Genomic DNA, 24,493 nt, shown 5'->3' on the forward strand with positions numbered 1-24,493 from the left:
TTTTTAGCATTTCAAGAACCTTTCCAAAAGCATTATTATCAAGTTAATTATTATTAACCTATCGACTAGATTTGCACCTATACTAGAGCAAACATGTGATTAAATGAATAACGGTAACCAATGATCATTAACAACTTCCATAATGTCATATTCATTATAACTGTCCAAGTGTTCCATCAACATTACTATGATGAAGTAACTCAAGTCAAGTGCTCACTATCCAGGAGCGATGGTGATTCGAATCGATTTCTAACCAGCTGGTGATTTATTCCTTACACAAACCTCACTCACCCGCTAAAGTGAGGTATCGGTCACCGAGTCAACTATCAGGAATCTTGAGTTTGCCAGGAACCACATGTACCCGGGGGCTGATCGACTGCCCTTTGGTCTTATCATCGCGCCCCCATGTCCTACCACACCTGCTTTGGCACAGTGCGCTGCGGGCAATCTACTCGGCCTGAATAATCTCCTAGCTTCATGGTCGAAAGGTACTTTATTCGACTAGCTAAATGTAAAGCATGCGTTCAACATGACCTGAGGCCCAACAACGGTCAGTCCTTAATCGACACAGACGTAAAGCACTATAGTCCAAAACTCTGTAAGTCTCTGTCCGGTTTCAACTTCATTTAACACTTAGTTATACCATGACTACATAGTTATCCAAGCAGATCTAGGTAACCACCTATAGCTCGCAGGTGATAGGAAATCACCCGACTTCTACCGGTCTAAGCCAGCTAAGCATTGACTCGACTGCGGATACTAGGGTAACAAGGATATAGTATAACAAAGGTAGACAAGGTATAATGCAGCAACGGTTGCAAACAACTCCTAAACGTAATGCATCAATTAAAGTAAAGCATTTAATTAATAATTGCAAACCAGGGAGAAAAATGATTCGAGGCTTACCTCTCTCGAAGGAGCTCGGGCGGTGATCGGGGCACTTCGGAAGTTCCTCAACTTCCTCCTCGTCTGCTTTGGTCACTTCCTGTGGCTACACCTCGAGCTACTCCTTGGGCTCCTCGGGTATTACGACTGGGCTCTCGGTTTGCGATCCTGTATGATGCATGTGCATAAGTGCTTATGCAAAAGGTGCATCGGATGAAATGAACACAAGGGATATGCTTGAATGCAAGGTAGTCAACATCATCCAAGAACATATACTACAAGCACATGTCATCTACTGCATTCTCTTCTACTACTAATATGCTGAGTCAACACATCTCATTAAATACTTCAAAGATATACCAAAGCTTCACTAATTTCTTAATCATGCCTAAGGCAACATTGGACTAAACCCTAATTAATAATAGGTTTGAATAGCAACATCTATTTTTATAGTTTAGAAAAATCTTAGAAAATTATCATAGCACAGTACTACCCTAAGTAGTCTACTATCAGATTTTTATGACATTTGAATAAGTGGAGTAGCCTACACAAAAATGACAAGCTATGGCATAATTATGAACATGAAAATACTTTGTATTATGAAAAGTGTCAAACAATAGATTTAGTATTTTTCCTAGGTTCTAAACAATAAATAATCACTGTACAAAAATTATCACATGCATGTTTTATACAAATTTTGCTCTCTAGCAAAATAACAAAAATCAGCCATTAAAGGCACTTGAACTACATCTCACAATTTTTCTATAGAACATGCATGGCATATATTTTTCCTAGGAAGTACATTACACAAGAAGAGTAACAAACTTGAAAGCATATTTTTCTAATACATATAGGTTTTACTACACATTTTACAAGATATCAGCAATGTCAAGAATTAATTAAAGCTCTACAGAAAAGTATCTCAAAAATGACATGCAATAATTTTATCATGTAGATCTGGTGACAAGGAACCTAGCAAAATTTGTTTCAACAAATTTGGAGCCAAAATAAGTATACAAACATTTTCCAAAGTATTTCTCTTCCCAAATAATAAAGAAAAACCGAAAACGTATTTTTCCTATTACTACTAGGCCGGCCCGTGGGAACAACTGGCCCACGGCCACTTTCGGCCTGCGCAGACCGAGCGAAGGAAAGGGCGACGGCCTAGCTCGGGGCTCCGGCCCAAAGTCGTCCTAGCCCAGCTCGGCCGAGGCGAAGGCGCCACGCCACACCGGCGTTACGGCGGTGCGGCCGCTGCCAGTGGGCCGGTGGTCGTTGTCGGCCATGATCGGGCAAATGAGCATGAGCGCTGGGTCTACAAGAAGGTGGCGAACCCAAGCAGGCTACTCAAGGGGATGGAGAAGGGACGGAGGAGGCTTTTCCACGGCGGGGTCAAGCGCGGCGGCGCCATGACTGACGGCGGCGAAAAAGCACAAAGCAGCAGTACCTTGCTCAAATGGTGTCCCTGCAGCGAGCACTAGGTGCCGGGGAGCGAGGCAGAGCGATGTGTGCTCGATTGCGGGCAATGGTGGAGCACCGGCGGCCAATTTTGCTGACAGGGCTGCGGTGGCGATGGCGGCGCGAGCGGAGCTCGGTGCGGGGCGAAGCAGAGAGGCAGCGCGGGAGAGAAAAATGAGAAGCGCAGTGAGAAGTGGAGCTGCGGTGGCTTGAAAACGGCAAGGCACGCTCGCTTGCAGGGGCCACGGAACGCCACCCGACCGGCGTCGCCGGCATGCGTTTGCCACGCGGCGCGGCGTGCCTGACGCGGTCGGACGCGTACGCGCACGCGGGGGAAGAAGGAAGACGGTGCGCTGGCGTGGGCTGGGCCAACGCGCAGGCGCGGGCGTGGGCGTGGGAGGCTCGCTGGGCCGGCTTCGGCTGGCGGACCAGAAGTGAGGCGGCGGCCCGTGAAAGGAGAGAAACCATTTTTCAATTTCTATTTTCAAGGAATTTTCAATTATCAGTTTTCAAATACCCTTTTAAGCAAGAAAATAACTTCTTTTGAAAATTGCCCAAAAATAAAAGTTGCTTAGAATTTAATCCTCTACAACTTTGCTTTAGGGACCAACTAAAAATTTTGCATAGATTTTGAATTGGGAAGCAAAAGCTAAATAGGGAGGATTTTTGACCATTTTCAATAAAAATTTCAAATGCATATTTTGTCAAAAGTTTGAATACAAACTTTGCTCCAAAAACTGTGCTAAATAATTCTAGATGATTTATAATTATAGCCAAACATGTTTTACTAACCTAGCAAGCATAATTAAGGCAAAAACAACTCTAAACAAGTGTGTGCAACATTCATGTTTCATGAGCATGTTTCATACGTTTCGAAGCAATGGTTTCAGTTATTATTTACATGATTAGGCATGTATGATTAGGATGCTTGATAATGCATAATATGCATGATTTGTAGTGCCTAAATGCTTGCATAACACTGGGGTGTTACAGTACTCCCCCACGGTCAGACTTGACTATCTTAATCTTTAATATCTTGAATTTATCCAGTACATCTTTTCTTTCTTTGATTGGATAAATATAGCCATAATGGGAGTACTCATATGTGAATGCTATGAATAAATCATAACCATCCACACTCTTTATAGGAAAGCTGATCACAGATATCTGTGTGAATAATCTATAAAATTCCTACGCTTCGCTTGTCATCTTTCTTAATCTTCTTTACATACTTTTCTTTTATGCATTTCCCGCATTGAACTTGATCTGAGAGCTCTAACGGAGGAAGAATATCATTCTTAACTTATCTTTCTATTCTCCCCCTCGAAATATGGCCTAAACGACAGTGCCATAATTTTGACAACACATCATGAGCTCTCTTATTCCACCTTTTCCAGATTAACACTCTGTGACGAGCTGCTTTATCAGCTAAGTGGCATATGTCTTTGAAGAGCCAGTGAACTGACTATTTATTCTATCGAGGTACTCGGTGACCGTGTCACATTCTGAAATTGAGCCCACAATTATAGGTTCAATCATGTTCTTTATCACAGCCAAATATTTCTTGTTTGCAGTGACCCACTTTCTATGCTTAAAAGCCATAGGATATCTTTTGGGATTCAAAATCCCCTTCTTTAGTTGCCTAAGTGGCATCATTATCTTTTTATCTTCCTCACTGGTGCCACAATCTCAGTGGAACACGGTGAGGTGACTACCCAATTCACCTTAGACAAGATGAAAACCAGGTCAAAATTTTTCTTAACATAAAAATAACACCATTTGCATGCCTTGATTCCAACGTTGGTCAAAATCAAAACATACAATTATTCTTATACACTAATTCTACATCACCGTTGGGCAGAAATAGAATTAATGCATAAATCTTTAACTTTTATAACTGTTCTCATGCAGTAATTCTACATCACTATTGGGCAGAAGTAGAATTAATGCATAAATCATTAAAATTATCAACTTTTCTTATACACTAATTCTACATCACCGTTGGACAGAAATAGAATTAATGCATAAATCAGTAAAATTACGATATTGTTATTAACAATATTGGTTAGAAAATAACAACATCATAATCATGTTAAATTTCTTTTTCTCCAATTAAATACCATATTGATTCAAAATAACTAGAGAATCAATATTTTCTTTAGCAGTGGAAAATCTTTCTTTCTTCTCTAATTAAATATCACATTGGTACAAATTAACTGGAGAATAAACAATTTCTTTATCTGTGGAAAACTTTCTTTTTCTTGAATTTTACCCACAGGGAAAAATTGCTTTTTCTATTTTCTTTAATCCATTAATCATTTTCCAGGAAATAAACATTTTCTAGAAAAACTTTCTTTTTCTCTAGTTAAATATCACGTCGGTTCAAAATCACTGGAGAATATACTTTTTCTTTAGCAGCGGAAAACATATACTCAATTTCTTGAATTTTACCCACGGGAAAAATCATTTTTCTATTTTTCTTTTGAGCCAATTTGCATTTTTTTAATTTTCCAGGAAAATGAAAAAAGAAATAACGGGCTCAATCCTTCTCTATCGGCCCAAAAAACGGCAAAAGCCGGTTCGGCCCATCTATCCGCGCGCGCACAGGCCGCACCCAGGCCGCAACCTAGGCCTGGGCCGGCAAAGTGCCACGCGCGCTCGCGCCCGCCTGGGCTGAAAGCCAGCCCTTGCTTCCATCGCCGTCCGATCTCATCCGACGGCCATCCGTTCATCTCGGCCAAATTAAAAGCCTCCTTAGGTCGCGGTCAGCAAACCCTAGTGTTCATTCCTTTCGTTGCTCTCTCTCTCTTCTTCGCCGCTCTCTCCTCTCTCTACCTTAGTGCAGCCACATTAGTCACTGAGCGAGCGAGCTTTGACGGCGAGAGCGAGTAGCGAGCCCCGACGCCGTCGTCGGCCCCCTAGCCGGCGTGCGCACTCCCCAGTGGGTGAGCGCGCCGCCATCGAGCCACCTGGCCACGGTCCCCTTTTGGCCGAGCCTAGCGAAACGGTTCTCCCGGTGCACGGCGAGGTCTCTTTCCATTCTTTTCCCTTTCTTTTTCCCTTTCGGATTTGATTTGTATCTTCTTTCTTTTCTTTTCGCTTGTCCACCCGAAAAGGAGATCTAGGGTTAGGGTTCGGTTGAACCCGATCCATGTTTTCTTTTGTTTGATTCGAGATCGAGATACTAGGGTTAGGGTTTCATTTTCTTTTGATTTCTTTTCCTTTTCGGAGTTCATCCGAATCTCTTCCCTTCTTCCCCTTTTTCTTTCTCCGATTTGGATTGATCTCTGTTTTCCGAACTGAAGGTGGGGATTAGGGTTAGGGTTAGGGTTCGTGTGCCGACCCCTATTCTTTTCTTTCCTTCCTTTCTTTTCTTTGATTTCTTCTCTTTTGGATTCAAGATTGAGATGGGGATACTTTCTAGGTACTGTTTCTCTTCCCCGTTGAAGGCTTTTATGGGTTTAGGGTTCGTGAACCCCTTCTGTTTTTAGATCCAAAAGGAAGTGTTCGGTTCTTTTCTCTTCTTCTTCCCTGAGCTTTCTGCGTGGGTTAGGGTTAGGGTTCTTGAGATCCTAATCCTCTTTCTTTACTTCTTCTCTGATTCGAACACGGATCTGTTCTTTCTCCCTCACACGGTGGCGGTGGTGACCGGGTTCCAGTGACATCCACCACCCCCGGTCCCTTTTCTTTGCTTTTACCTGGTTAGGGTTAGGATTACACAGAGGCAACCGGCTCTGGTACCATTGTTAGGATCAATGATGTGTGTACCTCTCTGTGTAACCCGTAGATCGGGGTAGACTCCTCGCCTTTCTCTGTTGTAGGTTAGGGTTAGGGTACTTTTGAACCTTTCCCCTTTCTGTTCACGGTTGTTTCATCCGATTAGGGTTAGGGTTGGGATTCTTAAGATCCTTTTCCCCTTTCTGTTCTCTGATCCGAACAAGGATCTGTTCTTTTCTTGTTTTCTTGCCGCGCGCTGGTGAGGACGGCGGTGCTCTTCTTTTCCCCCATGCACGGTGGCGGTGGTTTTTCTTTCTTCTTTTACCCAGTTAGGGTTAGGGATACAGAGGCAACCTAGCTCCGATGCCATTGTTAGGAACGTAGATTCGTACCTCTGTTTAACCTGTAGAGGTGGGAAGGCTCCTCACATTCTCTGTTCAGCGCATCGACAAGCGTAGACGCCGATGCCATCGGTGCAGTAGACGTCCAGCGCCGTGGAGACAATCACCAGCGGCCCGGTGAAGATCCAGTGACGCTGTGGTGACCGTAGTGGTACTGCCTTGGTCCGGTGGTGGCCCTGTAGAGGTGCGACGGCGGTGGTTAGGGCACATCCCGTCGCTGGCAGCACGACCTTTAGATCGGATTAGGGTTTTCTTTTGGTGGGTGTGGCGGCTCCGGTCAAACTCGTTGTTCGAGCCCTCATCCCCACCTTCCTTTTATGTGTGCTGTGCGACAGGGGCCCACCAACCGGATTAGGGTTGGGCTCCCCCGATCAAGGAGCAAAGATAAGGGTCCAATAGACCGTTGGGTCTATTAATGGAGATCAACTAACAGTGTGTATTAGAATTTTTGAGATGTCTGAGGAATGACATGGATCTCTAACATCCATGACCAACTGATTTATTTTTGGCATCAATGGCGATTTTCTATCATTGTGCCACACCAAATTACTTGAAATTAGGCATCCAATTTAACACCCCCTCTTCGGCTCTCAAGGGGTCTTAGAAAGTGCGATCAAAAGAGCTCATAGTGCAGGCAAGTATCTGTGCACAATAGTGCCACTAGAGATCATCCGCCGAGAAGATTAAAGGTCCATTGGATGACGAGAAAATAGTTGCGCCCATTGGAGGTCATGGTGAACAGAGCTCCGGCCTCTCTTTGGCTGAGAAAGATTACTGCAGCCTCTATTCTATATTATAAAATATTTTGGTTTTGTTAAATACATTATTCTTTTTATATATCTAAATATAGTGTGTATCTAGGTATATAAAAAAACCATGTATGTAGAAAAAAGACATCTTACTCACTGTGTCCTAAAAAGAAGGTAACGATCACTTCCCAAGAAGTAAAACTATTTGAAATTTGACCAAATTTATATGGAAATTTAATAACATTTATGATACTAAATAAATATTATTAGATTAGTTACGAGATATATTTTTATAATAAACTTATTTGAGATATTTACTATATTATTTATGTAAACTTGGTTAAACTTAAAAAAGCTTGACTCATCATATACCTAGAATTATATATTTTTTTGGGACGGCGGGAGTACAATTTAGAATAGAGGGAGTATATACCTGTAGCTATTGGTTATATTTTTGCCGGTAAACAGTCTTCTTTTTTTTTTGAGGAATTTGCCAGTAAACAGTCCATATGGAAGAGCTTGCCTGAAAAACTTTAGTCCCTCTCTGCTCCAACTTCTGCTTTTGGTTTCAGGGTAAAAGCGAAAAATGGAAACAACCAATCTAATTTTAGAGTTGCTTCTAGAAGTCAAATGCTGCATTTGTACTAGTAGAGACCGAAAGGCGTGGCAGAGGCGTTTTTGCTCGCTTACGTACTTACGTAGGATGCTCTTTTAAATTCGATTAATTAGAAAGTCAATTATAATTGAAAAAATATGTATTATACATTTGATTATTTTGAAAGTCAATTAAAAAGAAATATTTAATTTATTTAAAACATTTTTTAAAAAACCAAAAAACCACGAACAAACGGGCAGATCGGACTCAAACTCACCATATAGCAGAGAAGTGTTCCAAGAAGTCAGAAGACTCGCGACTCGCCAAGGATGGTGTCGGGTTGGCGGGCTGTTGTTCATGGATCACGGTTCATTGGTCTGCTGCCCGTAACGGCGCAGGACCAAATCACAGGTCGTGGGCTCCTGGCGGGTTGATTCCTCCCCAAGTTTCTAGCGGGCTAAAATGTCGTCTTCCTCATGGGGTTGTTGGCGCACTCCTCCGCGCCCGTCCTTTGTGGCGAACAGCGGTTGATGAACAGTAAAGGGAGCGATGAACAGTGACCGAGAAATAATAGAAAAATCGGTGAAACCTTCCCCTGCAATTCTTGGCGGGCTGACTACTCCTCAATGCAAGTTCCACCAGGATGTGCGATAAAACAGTAGGAAAAATCGGTGGAACAGTGTTTTCTTCAGCGCCACCGTGCCTAGAAAATTTGACCGAAAGTATTTTCTACATCGCAACAGTGCGCTATAGTAGTAGACACATGGGTAGGGCCGCTATCCAGGGTTTCCAGTAGACTGACACCGTGGTCTCCTGGCGGGCTGGCGGCTGGCGAGGAAGAGCGGCACGCCATACTCCTAACGACAGCAGGGCCTTGTTTAGATCTTAAGTTTTTTCACTCTCTCTTTATCACATCAAATCTTTAGACATATGCATAGAGTATTAAATATAGATAAAAAAATAACTAATTACATAGTTTGATTGTAAATTACGATACGAATCTTTTGAGCTTAGTTAGACCATGATTGAACAATAATTATCAAATACAAACGAAAGTGCTACAATACCAAATACTGATTCTTAACCCCAAACTAAACGAGCCCTAGAAGTGGTCCGGTAGAGAGTAGCTACTACCTACGGAGTACTAGCTAGGTGGCTTGGCGCTGGATGATTGGACAGCAGAGGTTATCAGTCTTCCGTTCTTCCAGCATGAGAACAGGATACAGGACAAGTTTCAGATGTCATCACTGACGATCGACGACGATTGGTGCGGGTCAGCCGATGGACCGCAACCCATCCGGCCGGTGAGCCTGACAGCGGCCGGGGCAATCGTCGACGCCTCCACGGGCGATCCGATCCCACATCCGCAGCGCTCCAGTGTCACCCTGCTTATGTTTTAGCAGGTGCTCCCTCCGTCCGTAGAAGAATCTAATTATAAAAAACGTTCAGTCAAACTAATACAAATTTGATCAGTTTATAGTAAATAATATTAATATTTATGTCTCTAAATAAATTTATTATGAAAATATATTATATAGCTAATTTAATGATACTTATTTTGTATCATGAATGTTAGTATTTTTTCATATAAATTCAGTCAAAGTTTAAATGGCTTCACTTTTCAAAAAGCGAAAATTACATTCTTTTATGGACGGACGGAGTACTTGACCGCCACGCATTAAAGAATTGCACGTAACGTCATACCTTACGTCATCTTTCCATCCAGGATGCGCTCTGATATTAGGGGCTAATGTTTAGCCCCGTCACAACAAATGTTTGGATGCTAATTAAAAGTATTAAAAATAGGTTAACTATAAAACTAATTACATCAACGAGGGCTAATTCACGAGACAAATCTATTAAGCGTAATTATGCCATGATTTGACAATGTGGTGCTATAGTAAACATGTGCTAATGATGGATTAATTAGGCTTAATAGATTCGTCTCGTAAATTAGCTACAGCTTCTGCAATTAGTTTTATAATTAGCTCATGTTTAGTCCTCCTAGTTATTATTCGAACATTCGACGTGACAAAAACTAAACTTTAGGTCCAGTTTAGTTTGCAAAAAATTTTGCAAAATTTTTCACATTCCCCGTCACATCGAATCTTTGGACGCATGCATGAAGCATTAAATATAAATAAAAAATAAAACTAATTACACAGTTTAGACGAAATCCACAAGACGAATCTTTTAAGCCTAATTAAATTATGATTGGACACTATTTGCCAAATAACAACGAAAACGCTACAGTAGCCATTTTGTAAAATTTTTTGCTTCTAAACCAGGCCTTAGCCCAAGGATTCAAACATCCTAGTCCAGCTAGCTGAAGGTGTGTTGTTATTGCCAACTTACAATTTGGAACTGCCTCGATTTTGACGTCAGTTGTTCGATCTTGGATAGCCATCTAAAAATACAATACATTATCACTGCTGAATGCTGATGCGCAGGGTTTACGTGATATGGAAGCCAGATTAGTCCATATATACTCCCTCTGTTCGGATTTAATTGTCGTTTCCGGTTTTCGTGCCATAAATTTGACTCAATTTGTAGAAAATACTAGCAATATTTGTATCTTCAAATAAATTTATTAAAAAACTAGATTCAAAGATCTTTTCGATGATACTAATTATGTATCATAAATATTAATATTTTTAATATATATTTTGTTAAAATTGTTTCTCGGGAAGCGAAAGCGACAGATATTTTTGGACGGAGGGAGTATAGAATTAACTCACGTGCTTCCGTCACGCACCAATCGGTTTTCCACACACAAACGTGGTATAAAAGGTTGCGCACTGCCGCACTCTTGCCCTTCACAAGCACCTACTCTCTCTTCCGCACACAGGCACAGCTAAGTGAGCGATCGGTGACCAACGCGAACCATGGCCGACACATCGGAGCGCAGCAACATCCACGTCCTCCTGCTCCCGTACCCGAGCCAAGGCCACATCAACCCGATCCTCCAGTTCGGTAAGCGCCTCGCGGCGCACCGGGCCGTGCGGTGCACGCTCGCCGCGACGCGGTTCGTGCTCAGCAACAGCCAGCAGTCGTGCCCCGGCGACGCCGTCCACATCGCCGCCATCTCGGATGGCTGCGACTGCAGCGGCCGCACCGAGGCCGGCGGGGCCACCGCGTACCTGTCTCGGGTGGAGTCGGCCGGGTCGAAGACCGTGGACCAGCTGCTCCGGTCCGAGGCGGAGCAGGGCCAGCCCGTGCACGCCGTGGTGTACGACTCATTCATGCTGTGGGCACCGCGCGTGGCGCGGCGGCACGGCGCGTCGTGCGCGGCCTTCTTCACGCAGGCGTGCGCGGTGAACGTGGCCTGTTAGAACCATAGGATCGATCTAGGGTAGAACCGATGGACTTCTAGGTAACCAGTTGATTCTAAACAAGTCTTAGTACATCTAGACAAAGAGATGAAGACATAGAGATAGATAGATAGATAGGTAGTTCGAACCTGAGACAGCAGGGGTGGAAGATCCAGTGGCCTCCATCTGGTTCGTCGATGCAGTCTGCGCACGGGCAGCGATGGTTGGGGAAGAGTCGGTGAAGTCCGGCGATGCGATGGGATGCAGTGAGGCCGACGGTGATGATGGTGGCGTCTTCCCGTCGCTGGCTGCGCACCCTTACTAGATCGGACTTAGGGTTTGTTGGTGGGGCGGATTGGCTCACGGGGAACCTCGTATAATGAGCCGCTGGCCCCCACCACTTTATATAGCGCAGTGCGACGGGGGCCCACCAACCATGTAGGGTTGGGCGCCCCCGATCAGGACGCGTGACCAAGGCCCAAAAGGCCGTTAGGCTTATTGGCTGGGAGATCAATCCAACATTCTCTCCCTTGATCTCACACTATTACTTTTATCTTTAAACTTTAAACTTCAATCATTTTATCCTTACTCATTTCTTCACAGATGATGCATAGAGCATGTTTCATCGTCACGATCAATCGCCGATAGATTTAACAGCTACAATGCACGTCTCTGATCTGAAATAGATACTTTAATTTTTGTGCCCTTTATAGTCCAGGAATCATAGGCTTTCCCTTAAACCTATGACGGCTACATGTTCTCTGAACACGTTGGGTGGTAAGCCTTTTGTAAGCGGATCCGCGAGCATCTTTTCGGTACTTATATGCTCAAGACTTATCATTTGATCGTAGACTCTATCCTTCACAACATAATACTTTATGTCAATGTGTTTGGCAGCACCACTTGACCTATTGTTGTGAGCATACTGTACTGCTGGATTATTATCGCAGTATAACTTCAGTGGTCTATTGATGTCGTCAACCACTTTCAAACCAGGTATGAACTTCTTTAGCCAGTTCACCTACCCTGTTGCCTCATAACACACTACAAACTCAGCATACATTGTGAACGATGTAGTGACGGTTTGCTTTGAGCTTTTCCATTAAATAACTCCCTCTGCGAGAGTAAACACATATCCAGACGTGGATTTTCTATTATCTCCCGCATAATCAGAATCTGAATATCCCACTATATGGAGTGAATCAGATCTTCTATACGTCATCATGAGCCCTTTCGTTCCTTGCAAATAACGCAAGACTTTCTTTACCAATTTTCAGTATTCTATTTCAGAATTGCTCTGGAATCTGCCAAGTAACCCGGTAACAAATGCCAAGTCAGGGCGCATGCATACTTGAGCATATTGTAAGCTTCCGACAGCTGAAGCATATGAAACCACTTTCATTTGATCGATCTCATATTGATTCCTGGGGCATTGAAAATCCCCATATCTGTCGCCCTTGACTATAGGAGCAGATGAGGGACTATATTTGTGCATACTAAATTTCTTTAAGACTTTTTCTATGTATGCTTTTTGTGACAGTTCTAATATCCATTTTCTTCTATCTCGGTGAATCTCGATCCCTAGAACGAACGAAGCTTCACCAAGATCTTTCATATCAAACTTTGAGAATAAAAACTTCTTTGTCTCTAGTAGTAGACTGACATCACTACTAGCAAGTAAGATATCATCTACATATAGGACAAGGAAGATAAACTTCCCATTTTTAAACTTTGTATAGACACAATTATCCTCAACATTCTCTTTAAACCGAAAATTCTTTATTGTCTGGTCAAACTTCAAGTACCACTGTCTTGAAGTTTGTTTTAATCCATAAATGGATTTCTTTAGGCGGCATCTCATTCGTTCTTTTCCTTCCATGACAAAATCTTTCGGTTGTGCCATGTAGACATTTCCCTCTAAGTCCCCATTAAGAAATGCCGTCTTTACATCCATCTGATATAATTCTAGATCGTAATGTGCCACTAATATCATTATAATTCTGAAGGAATCTTTATATGAGATTGGAGAAAATATCTTATTGTAATAAATCTCTTCTCTTTGCGTAAAGCCTTTTGCCACAAGTCGAGCTTTATATCTCTCTATATTTCCTTAAGAGTCAAGTTTTGTCTTGTAGACCCATTTACAACCTATTGTTTTTGCTCCTTTAGGAATTATCTCCAAATTCCAAACTTTATTTGTATTCATTGATTTCATTTCATCTTCCATGGCCTTAAGCCACTTTGATGAATGATTACTTTTTATGGCTTCTTCAAATGAGGTGAGATCATCCTTCATTTGAAATTCCTCAGTGTTGTACACTTCATAATCAGCAGGAATAGCTGATTTTCTAACTCTTTGAGATCTTCTAGGGGCCTCCTCATTTGGCATATTTTCTGTTTGAGGCTATTGTTGCTTCCCCTCATGTGTGGCAATAGGTTATATAGGATCCTGAGGAACAGGTTCATCATCATCATTCATTGTTGCCACAGGCGGGATAACAATAGGTGCTGGCACCATAGTGTCTTATACTATCGGTGCAGCAACAGCAGGTAGTGAGAAAAATGGCTCATAAATTATTAGAGTGGGTGCATACATCCGCTTCTCTTCAAGGTCAATTTCTCGAGCTACCATGCTCCCCCTCATCATTTTATCCTTTAGGAAGACAGCGTGTCTCGTTTTCACAAACTTTGTATGTCTATTTGGACAGTAGAAACAAAAACCTTTTGACTTTTCTGGGTAGCCAATAAAATGGCAACTCACTGTTTTGGGATCTAGCTTCCCAATGTTTGGGTTAAAAACTTTAGCCTCAGCAGGGCTCCCCCACACACGCAAGTGGTTAAGTGAGGGTACTCTTCCTATCCACAACTCATATGGTGTTTTGGGCACCGACTTACTTTGTACTCTATTAAGAATATGAATGGCGGTTTTTAATGCCTCCATCCACAGACTCATCGGTAAAGTGGAGTAACTTATCATACTGGGCATCATATCCATCAAGGTACGATTACGTCTTTCAGCTACTCCATTCTGCTGAGGTTCGCCTGGTGTGAAATACTGGGCTACTATACCATTCTCCTGTTAGAACCTTGCAAAAGTTTCAAGAACTTGGCCATATGGGATATGCCGACCGTAGTACTCCCCACCATGGTCAGACCTGACTATTTTTATCTTTAAATTGTGTTGGTTTTCAACTTCTACCTTAAATATCTTAAATTTATCCAATGTTTCTGTTCTTTTTTTGATTGAATAAATGTAGCCATAACAGGAGTAATCATCTGTGAATATTATGAATGAATCAAAACCATCCACACTCTTTATAGAAAAAGGACCACAGATATCTGTGTGAATAATCTGTAGAATTCCTGCGCTTCGTTTAACATCTTTCTCAATTTTCTTTACATACTTTCCTTTTATGCAATCTCTATATTGTTCTAAATCTGAGAGCTCTAATGGAAGAAGAATATCATTCTTAACTAGTCTTTCTATTCTCCCTCTCGAAATATGGCCTAAACGACAGTGCCATAATTTCGACAACGTATCGTGAGCTCTCTTTCGTTTTCTGTTTGCATTGTTCGATGAGGATACATTCTCATTCACATCACATACGGAATTCACATTTTCATGAAGTGATAACAAATAAAGCTCGTCTTGTCGGAAGACAAGACCAATACATCTATTATTAAACAATATATGACATTTGCTATTTCCAAAATGGCAATCATAACCATCATGGTCCAACTTTGATACACTAATCAAGTTTCTTTGCAAAGAAGGTACATAAAGAACATCTCTAAGAAAAAGTATGAAGCCATCAGCAAGCTCTAGCGGAAGATCGTAAATGGCCTCAACATCTGCTTATACTCCATTTGCGACTTTAATGAAACTTTTGCTTCTTTGCAAAGTTCTCATCGAACAGAATCCCTATAAAAAATGTAACACCCCTGGTGTTACGAACTCATTTAGCACCGCGATTTAGGCCTAAGTAAAATTTTCGAAACGAGTTTCTCGGATTTTTGCTTTAAAGCGTACTTGACGTGATGAGTGAATTCTGTGCGACTTAATTTTGCGGACTCAAACAAACGACCACGTTAAAATACTCAGTGCATAAAGATATTTAGGATTTGTCGACGACGATGCTAGCGAAAGGTTGTTCTGTTAAATTAAGTATGAAAAGCAACTCTTATAAATAAAATAAAGTCCATTAATAAATAGAACGATGTATATATATATACTCATGGGTTCATTTTGATAAGCACGAACTGACGAGAGAGAGAGAGCAGTAGCTTCGCTTATTTTTCCTAGCGTGCTACGTACTCACCTGGCACTGCTATTGATCATTGTCTCGTTCTCGTCGTGGCTCGGCAATTGCAAAGTCTACTCATCCATCCGCACCCATGCTCTTCGGTCTTTGCGTTTACTTCTTTGCTTGCTTTGCTTGTCTCTGCTACCGCAGTCTTATCCATGTCCGCCTCTGCTTGTCCTTATCGCCTCTGCTACGCCAAGCCGTCCAACTCCGCTGCTCAAATCAAGTTTCTGCATCGTTGCTGCACCGTCCTGTCCTTTTCTGATTCACCGACCGGACCACGTGCTCGGACAAGTTTTCTTAGGACTCCTCGTCTTTTTTCTCTGCGACGTGTCTTCTCACCTTCATGCATGCGCAGGCACGCCACTGCCAGCCGCGTGGTGCCGTGCTGCCCTGCCCCACCCTTGTCCCTCTTTTGTCACCCACGTAGCAGAGTATTGTCTCATCTTGTGCAGCTAGCACTGCAATCAGCCACGGGCGCGCTGCAATTCAAGCATCGCATCAGAAGCAGAGAGAGCTCCATAGCTGGCAGCAGCGACCACCATTGCTCCTCCCACTGTTGACTAGGATACTTTTGCCCACACGCCACACCCTGTGGCCCGGCCGTGTGCAGCACAAAAAGGCACCACACCGGTGGCCCTCATCACCAGTCTTGCGGCTGTGGCCTCACTGTGTGGCCCTCAACCTGACCACCTTTATGAACGAACGCAACACAGTACTACAGTGGCTTGTGTGTGTTCGGTAGGTGCAAGAGAGATGCCATTGTATCTTCTCTCAGGCATTAATAGGAACAAATCAGAGGCAATTCTTATCCAATCATTCAGTCGCTCTCTCCTTCTCCGTCCGTCAATAGGTGCCTCCACTCGACGTTGTCCACTGCTATTTTTGCTCGGATCCAAGCTGGCTGCAGCGAGGTCCCTCGTCACCTGTGCTAGCTCGATGATCCCATGGGCTGCTTCTCCGCACGACGCCGAGCTACTCCTCCTTGCCACGCTCCTCCTTGCCACCGCGTTGGGCCTACTGTGCAGCCGCGCTGCTCCTCCCGGTCCGCTCTGGATCGCTGCCATCCGTCGCATGCTTGTGGTCCCGCAGCGCCGTCCCTCCCATCCCCACTGCTCGGCCACTGTGCACAAGCGCGCGAAGCCCCACGGCCGCTGCTCTCGCGCGCTGTGTCTTCCCGGCAAGCTACGACCACCGCGCCCTGGAGCACCGCCGTGCTGTGCCTGCTCGGCACCCCGGCGTCCATGCAGCTCCACCTCACCGTGCTGCTCCACTGCGTTGCTAGAGCCGCAGCTGTCCGCCTGGCCGACGCCACCACGGCGCCGTTGCTGCCGCCACGGCTCGCGCGGGCAGGCTGCCTGGGTCGTCTCGGATCGTGCCACGGCCAGCCCGTGGTTGCGTGGGTTTCCGTGCCCCTCCTAGGTGCCTCCTCTGCCATGCTTGGCCGCCGTGCCCGCCTGCCGCCCAGAGACGCCCTGCCAGCGATGCATCGCCATCGCCGTACGCGCTCGCAAGACCACCGTGCCCGCCCTGGCTCCACACGGGTCTGCTGCTCCTTAGCACGCCTGGGCAGCAGCACCTTACCTCCACCCACGCCTCTCCACCAGAGCTCCATGCCGCTCTGGTACGGCCGCTCCACCACGGCACCTGCTGGGCCGCGCTCATTGTCGCCCTACCGGTGGCTGGCCTCCTCTGCTCCTCTGGATGTAGAAGACAAATTGAAGGTGAGCTGGGTGAAAGTCCAACACAAAAATTTATATGAGGTCGTTACTGTGAATACGTGAGCCATCGGAATAGTACTGATTGTACTGCGGCGTGATTTAGTAGAAGCTCAGGGGTCGTTTTGCGAAAATGCCATGCCATCAGCCGCCTGGGCCGGCCTGCTGCCTACGCTGCGGACTGGCTTGGCTGGGCCGCGAACGTGACTGGGCCGCCGCTGAGCGCTGGGCTGGCCGGCTGCTCACCCGCGCGCCTTGCTGGGCCAGCCTGCCATAGCTTGCTGGGCCGCTGCCCCGCTCCCGGTTTGCCATCGCTGCTTGGGCCGCGTGCGCTTACGGGCCACCCGCTGTCTGTGCACTGTTGGGCCGAGGTCGTGCCGTCGGCCTCTTTGATTTCTAGGGCGATTTCTCATTTAGCTTATAAGATAAATTTGTAAAATCAAAATAAAATAATATAGGAATTCAAAAATGGTGAAACTAGTTTTGTTGAGTTCCTAACCTCCTGCTCTATCTGCTAGTATAATTTGTTCACATAGTTAAATAATATTCTTAGGAAGCTATATAATTAATTGGAGATAATTAATATTACGAAAAGGTAAACTTGTAGGAACTCCTGTGATAAGTTGGTAATATTGTTGAATCTGGAAATTTTATAGTAGACTCCTAGCAGTATTAGTTACCCACCGTAATTTTTGTAGCTCCGGAATAACTAGTTGCTAATTAGATAATGATGCCTTATTTCAAATAATGATTAAATCGATAGAATAAAATAAAGAAACATCTTGGTTTATATAACTAAAAGAATTGTTGAGAAATAACGTCTTATGCGACAACATGGATATGTAGCTAAGTACGGTCGTCATTAGAACTAGCCCGCTAACTTGAGAGGCGTAAAGCGTATTTATACGAGTCATGATTGTAGTCAATTAATTATATCTTTGCATGGCATTATATTGCATATCATAATAGGGACGTCGATGGATCATGGAGTCGTCGGGGGAGTTGCTGGAGGAATGGTGCTTTTGGAGATCATGTCGCCATGATGGAAAGCTAACTTCTGATTATATTTTTCCCAGGCAAGCCCCGGTGCATAACCCCTACTTTTTGCAGTTTAAATTATATTTGTGCATTAAGTTTTAAGGAGTTGAATGAAACCCACTTGCATATACATATTTATTCCTATGAGTCTTACTAGTATGACAGGATCGTATAGAATGCTATGCTACAGGACCCCCGTAGAAGTCGAGTGATTGCCTGTCACTCACGAGATATAGAAAATATGTTACTATATGATTATCACTTGAAATATATAAAATGGTGGAAAGGAAAATGGTGACCGGGCAGGGATGTGGTTTGGGTATTGGTGGGTGTAAGAAGTTGTGTCGCCGCGGAGGTGGGTCATAGCTTGGTTACACCATTTTTCCCTATTTGGTCGGTTAAGGACCGATCGTTGCATATGACTCTGGGCAGGTCACAGACTTATTATCCCAAGCACATACTTGTGTATGGGTGCTTAGAAGACTTGTTGCTCTCTTATCGTGGATCCGGCTCTTTCCGGACCGACTGTTAGGGTTTATTTTTTGTGGAGGAGGTCCTTGCGCCGCACTGAGTCCGGGACTCAGGGGCGGGGGCTTGGAGTCCCAGTTTGGACGGGGACCTAGACACCTAGGATAAGAGAGTGATGGGTTGATCCTGCTTGTACCTGGGGTACAAGCGGGGTGTGTGTTTTCAGGGTACCCAGCTAGGGGCATTGATTCGCGAATCGCCGGACTATCCGGTACGGCTTGTCTGCGGTTTAGCATCGTAGTAAGAACTGAAGATGAAAGATGGAAGATGGGAAAAGGAAATCTGATTGCTTACCACCTACTTGAAAGTAGCACAGGTGCTTACATAGAATGGTTAGTTAATGAACCAATGCGGCTATTAATAAAAATCGAATATAAGGACGCACGTTTAGTAATGCTTCCTGCAATTGCAACCCACAAGCCAGATAGCCTTGCATATCCTTGTAGTCTTTTCTTTTCTCCTGTCGGGTAAGTCTTGCTGAGTACAATTGAGTACTTAGGGTTTTACTCCCCCTGTTGCAGGTGACAGGTGGACGCTTAAGCTGACCTTTGTGTGTGGACTCCTCCTGGTGGGCTCAGAGAGGATTTCTTTTACGCTACGATCATAGTTGTTATTTATAACTCTCACCAAATGTTTGTATGAATGAAAGTACTACAACTATGTCATAATTTACATATCAATACTTCATCATGCCATGATTAGATATTTATTTCCGCTGTAATTCTGATCACATGTTTATATTCCGCTGTATATTAAATTGTTCATAACTCTGATAATATGATTTCATTTCGCTGTTATATTAATAAATGTTATACTTTGATGTACATGTAAAGTGATGTAAGAAATGGTTAAGAATAATGTAAGCTTTATTCTCTCATTTGTGATCCTGATGGTAAAAATGTGGATTTTCGGGTTCTCCCTTGGGGTGTGTCCGACGGAACCGAGTAATTTAGTGTTCTCCCTTGAGTGCTTAGTGTCTAATGGAAGACGAGCACTCCTGTGAGGCATTAGATTAGGCGGTTCTGCCACAAAGAATTAGCAACATGAATAGTTACACCTAAATCAATCCACCAAGTAGATTTAGAAAACTTGACATACAAAGATTTATTTATGAACGTAATAATGTTCTCACCTTTATTTTTCATAATCATCTTTAGAAAATCGGGACAATTCTTCTTATAATGTCCCGTCTTCTTACAATAGAGACACTGGTCTTTATCCACTAGGAATTGCTTGTTCTGAGACTGTTGCATGGGACCCTTTCCAGATGACTTAGAGGAAGAGCTGTTATTATAGTTCTTTTTCTTATCTTTTAGGTAGTTGATAGTACCACCCTGTGAAACTTTTATTCTTTCCTCCTCCTACACACACATGGCTATGAGCTTTTCTAAATCCTATTTCTCGGGTTGTATGTTGTAATTAACAACAAATGTGTCAAATTCTTTTGGCAAAGAAGCAAAAATCAAATGAATAAGAAACTCATCCTTGAGAGCCAAATCCATTGGTTTGAGCTTAGATGCCAAATTACTCATTCTCAGTATGTGCTCTCTAATACCACTGCCGCCACCAGAGTATCTTTCTGTAACCAACTGCTTGATCAACTGGGTTGCATATGTCTTTGAAGAGCCAGTGAACTGACTATTTATTCTTTCTAGGTACTCTGTGACTGTGTCACAGTCTGGAATTAAGCCCACTATTGTAGGCTCAATTGTATTCTTTATCACAGCCAAACATTTCTTATTGGCTGTGACCCACTTTCTATGTTCAAGGTCAAAAGACATCTTTACGGGAGCAAAGTCCCGCTCTCTGTTCTGCCATGCAGCATCAGTCTCATCTGTCTCCCTCACCGGTGCCACATGTTCTTTGGGACATGGTGTGTTGACTACCCAGTCCACCTCAGCCAATATGAAGGCCAAGTCGATCTTTTTCTTTCATTCAATGTAGTTATCCCCTTTTAGAGTGGGGATCTCTTTGATACAACTCATCAAGTTGTATCCGCCTGAAAACACAATTCAAATAGTGTGAAAACACAAATAATAATAATAACAATTGCATGCCTTATTTTCAACGTTGGTTAAAATTAAAACATACAATTGTTCTCTACATTAATTCTATATCACCGTTGGGCAGAAAATAGAATTGATGCAAGACAAAAACATCATAATATTGCCATTAATCAACGTTGGTCAGAATAATAACAATATTATAATCAATTAAAACACATCTATTTTTCAAAATTAAATTCTCCCATTGGTTCGAATTTAATAATGAAAATTACATCTTTAAATACGCAGCGGAAAACGTAAATATTCTCATTATTATTTTTCCAGAAACTTTATAGAACTTTACTTTTCTCTGAACAAAATTGTCGTTGGATCAAAATCGTGCAGAGTTGGACATTGTAATTCATCAAATATGTATCAAAAGTTTCTGGAAAAAATAAAACGAATTCAATTTCAATGGGTTCGGCCATTTTGGCCCATAGCAGCGCAAACGGCCCACGGCCCACGGCTGTAGGCGTCTTCCTATGCGCTCCCCCGCGCCCAGGCCGCAACCTGGGCCTGGGCCGGGAATTCGGCCTCGCGCTCTATCCCACCTGGGCCGCGACGCTGGCCCATTCGATCTGAGCCGTCTGTTCAGATCCGACGGCCGAGCGGTGAGTTCGGATGATTAAAACCCGCCGCGGCCGCCCCGATCAGAAACCCTAGTTTCATTCTCATTCGCTCTCTCTCTCTCTCTCTTCGCCTCACAGCTCTCTCTTCTCTCCTCAGTACCGTAGCACCGAGTGACGAGCTTCGACGGCGAGAGCGAGCAGCGAGCCCCGGCACCGTCGCCGGCCCCCTCGCCGGCGTGCGCGCTCCCCAGCGGGTGAGCGCGCCACCGTCGAGCGGCCTGGCCGTGGCGCCTCTGTGGCCTGTTCCGGCGAGCAGTTCACCCCCGGCCGACCCTTTCTTTTCCCCGCGCGTCGGCATGACAGCAACGCTGCATGGCGGCGAGGTAAGCCACCCCCTTCCCCCTCTTCCCCTTTTGATTTCTTTGGTTCTTGTGCTCGGATTTCATCCGATTTGGAGATTAGGGTTAGGGTTTGGGGATGAGGTTTCACTGTTTTTTTTTCAAATTGATTTCGGGTTTTAGGGTTTGGTTTAAACGTGAAACCGAGCCCTTCTTCTTCTTTCTTTAACCCAGTTAGGGTTATGGTTCAACCGAACCCTTTTATTTTCTGATTTGCTTAACCCAGTTAGGGTTAGGGTTCATCCGAACCCTTTGTCGGCCGAAGCCCCCTTCTTCTTAGACCCGCACTGGATCTAAACATTCTTATCATTTACCCGTTCTAGATCTAAAACCCTAGAACAAACCTAGCTCTGGTACCAATGTTAGAACCATAGGATCGATCTAGGGTAGAACCGAGGGACTTCTAGGTAACCAGTTGATCCTAAACAAGCCCTAGTACATCTAGACAGAGAGATGGAGACATAGAGATAGATAGATAGGTAGTTCAAACCTGAGACCGCTGGGGTGAAAGATCCAGTGGCCTCCATCTGGTTCGTCGATGCAGTCTGCGCACGGGCACGCGGTGGGGTGCAGTGAGGCCGACGGTGATGACGGTGGCGTCTTCCCGTCGCTAGCTGCGCACCCTTACTAGATCGGACTTAGGGTTTGTTGGTGGGATGGATTGGCTCACGGGGAACCTCGTACAATGAGCCGCCGGCCCCTATCACTTTATATAGCGCAGTGCGACGGGGGTCCACCAACCATGTAGGGTTGAGCGCTCCCGATCAGGATGCGTGACCAAGGCCCAATAGGCCGTTGGGCATATTGGCTGGGAGATCAATCCAACATGGCCTACTCCCACGCGCGGGCCAGCCGGTGGCGGCGGGGGGCGAGGGCAAGGCGCTGCCGGAGCTGCCGGGCCTGCCGGCTGGGCTGGAACCGGCCGACTTCCCCACGTTCCTGACCGAGCCCGACGGCGCGCGGCTGCCGCGCCTACCTTGACCTGCTGCTGCAGCAGTGCCAGGGGTTTGAGGTGGCAGACCACATCCTCGTCAACTCGTTCTACGAGCTGGAGACAAGGTAATCACGTACTAAGCTCGTGCAGTGTTAGCTAACATGGCGCTCGCGGCCGCCGGGTATGGTATGCGTGAGAATGAGGTGCTGAAATCTGACAGGAAGCGGAGTACATGGCGTCGCGGTGGGGTGCCAAGACGGTCGGGCCATCGGTGCCGTCGGCGTACCTCGACAACCGCCTCCCCGACGACGTGTCCTACGGATTCCACCTGCTCGCCTCGGTGAGGGAGGAAAGCAAGGCCCGGCACGCTCCGTCGTGTACGTCTCCTTCGGCAGCCTCGCCGCGCCGAGCTCTGCTCAGATGGCCGAGGTGGCCGAGGGCTTGTGCAGCAGCGGCAAGGACTTCCTGTGGGTCGTCAGAGCCTCGGAGACTACCAAGATCCCCGGCGGTTTCGCTGACAAGGCCAGGGGGAGGGGGCTCGTCGTGACATGGTGCCCGCAGCTGGAGGTCCTGGCGCACCCCGCCGTTGGGTGCTTCGTGACGCACTGCGGCTGGAACTCGACCATGGAGGCGCTGGGCATCGGTGTGCCGATGATAGCAATGCCGCAGTGGTCAGACCAGCCGACGAACGCCAAATACATTGAAGATGTTTGGCGAGTCGGAGTGAAGCTACGACCAGACGACGCTGGATGTCTAGTGAGGAAAGATGAGATGGAGAGGTGCATTAGGCTGGTGATGGAAGCAGAGACTAGCAAGGAGTACAGGGAAAATGCTATGGGATGGAGCGAGAAGGCAAAAAAGGCCATGAGTGAAGGTGGTAGCTCGGACGACAACATCATGGAGTTCCTCAGCAAAATTCTATTGAAATGAAATGATCATAGGAGAATAGACAACATAAACATCTGGAGAAATGGAGAAGATCTCGCACCTTTGGTTTGGGAATTCATAGCCGTGATGCCCGATATGGCCATTTACGCAAAATGCTATTTACACATTCTTACTTTGTCATTCACTGAAACTTAGATCAATTGTATTACCTCTATATAGCTTGCTGATCAGAGCCTGGTTACAAGCGATCTTCAGCATCTGTTTTTTCTAGTCTATCTTTTTTTTTTTTCATTTTTACTATTGACATATTGACTTCATTTTCTATTCTCAAGCGTAATCGTCCAAGGGACATCGGGCTATTCAACACAGCGATGCCACGTTATCCTGATCTTGTCATCGTGTATGGTGATCCTACGCATAATGTTTTCAAAAAAAAGTGATCCATCTTCGTATAAAGTGTTACTCAATCCACGACTTGCGCATATGCTAACTTTAACTACAGCATGCTACGGCTATCAATCAAACAGGCTCTAAGTGTGCATCTATCTTCATATATACAGTAGTGTTTAGGCATATGCCTAACCTTAATCATGTCATGTTACGGCTACCATTCAAACACACCCCTAGGCTACACTTTTGATAAAAGTATTGCATTTGTGTAGCAAAATAGTCATTGAATTGCAACTTGCATCTAGTGGTTGATGCACTTAGTTGATTTGATGGGGTCAGTTTCACATTTTGCCATCATGCCATGCAGCGGACGTTGCGGCTCTGTCCATAAAACGATGCAATTATGGCCTGCGTGTCAGTTAAAATGGTTCACGTTTGACAAAGTTTATGGTAAATAGTATTCATATTTATAGCTCCAAATTAATTTATCATGAAAATATATTTCGTAACTGATCTAATGGTATTCATTTGATATGATAAATATTGATATTTTTTATCTATAATT

The 24,493-nt window shown here is 44.6% G+C and overlaps 1 pseudogene; it reads left to right on the plus strand.

The window, feature by feature from the left end:
* Positions 1 to 10,686: 10,686 nt before the first annotated feature.
* LOC136546612 (UDP-glucosyltransferase UGT13248-like) lies at positions 10,687 to 23,580 on the plus strand (annotated as a pseudogene).
* Positions 23,581 to 24,493: the final 913 nt, after the last annotated feature.

The sequence above is a fragment of the Miscanthus floridulus genome, chromosome 3 (assembly GCF_019320115.1).
Source record: "Miscanthus floridulus cultivar M001 chromosome 3, ASM1932011v1, whole genome shotgun sequence".
NCBI classification, from domain to species: domain Eukaryota; kingdom Viridiplantae; phylum Streptophyta; class Magnoliopsida; order Poales; family Poaceae; genus Miscanthus; species Miscanthus floridulus.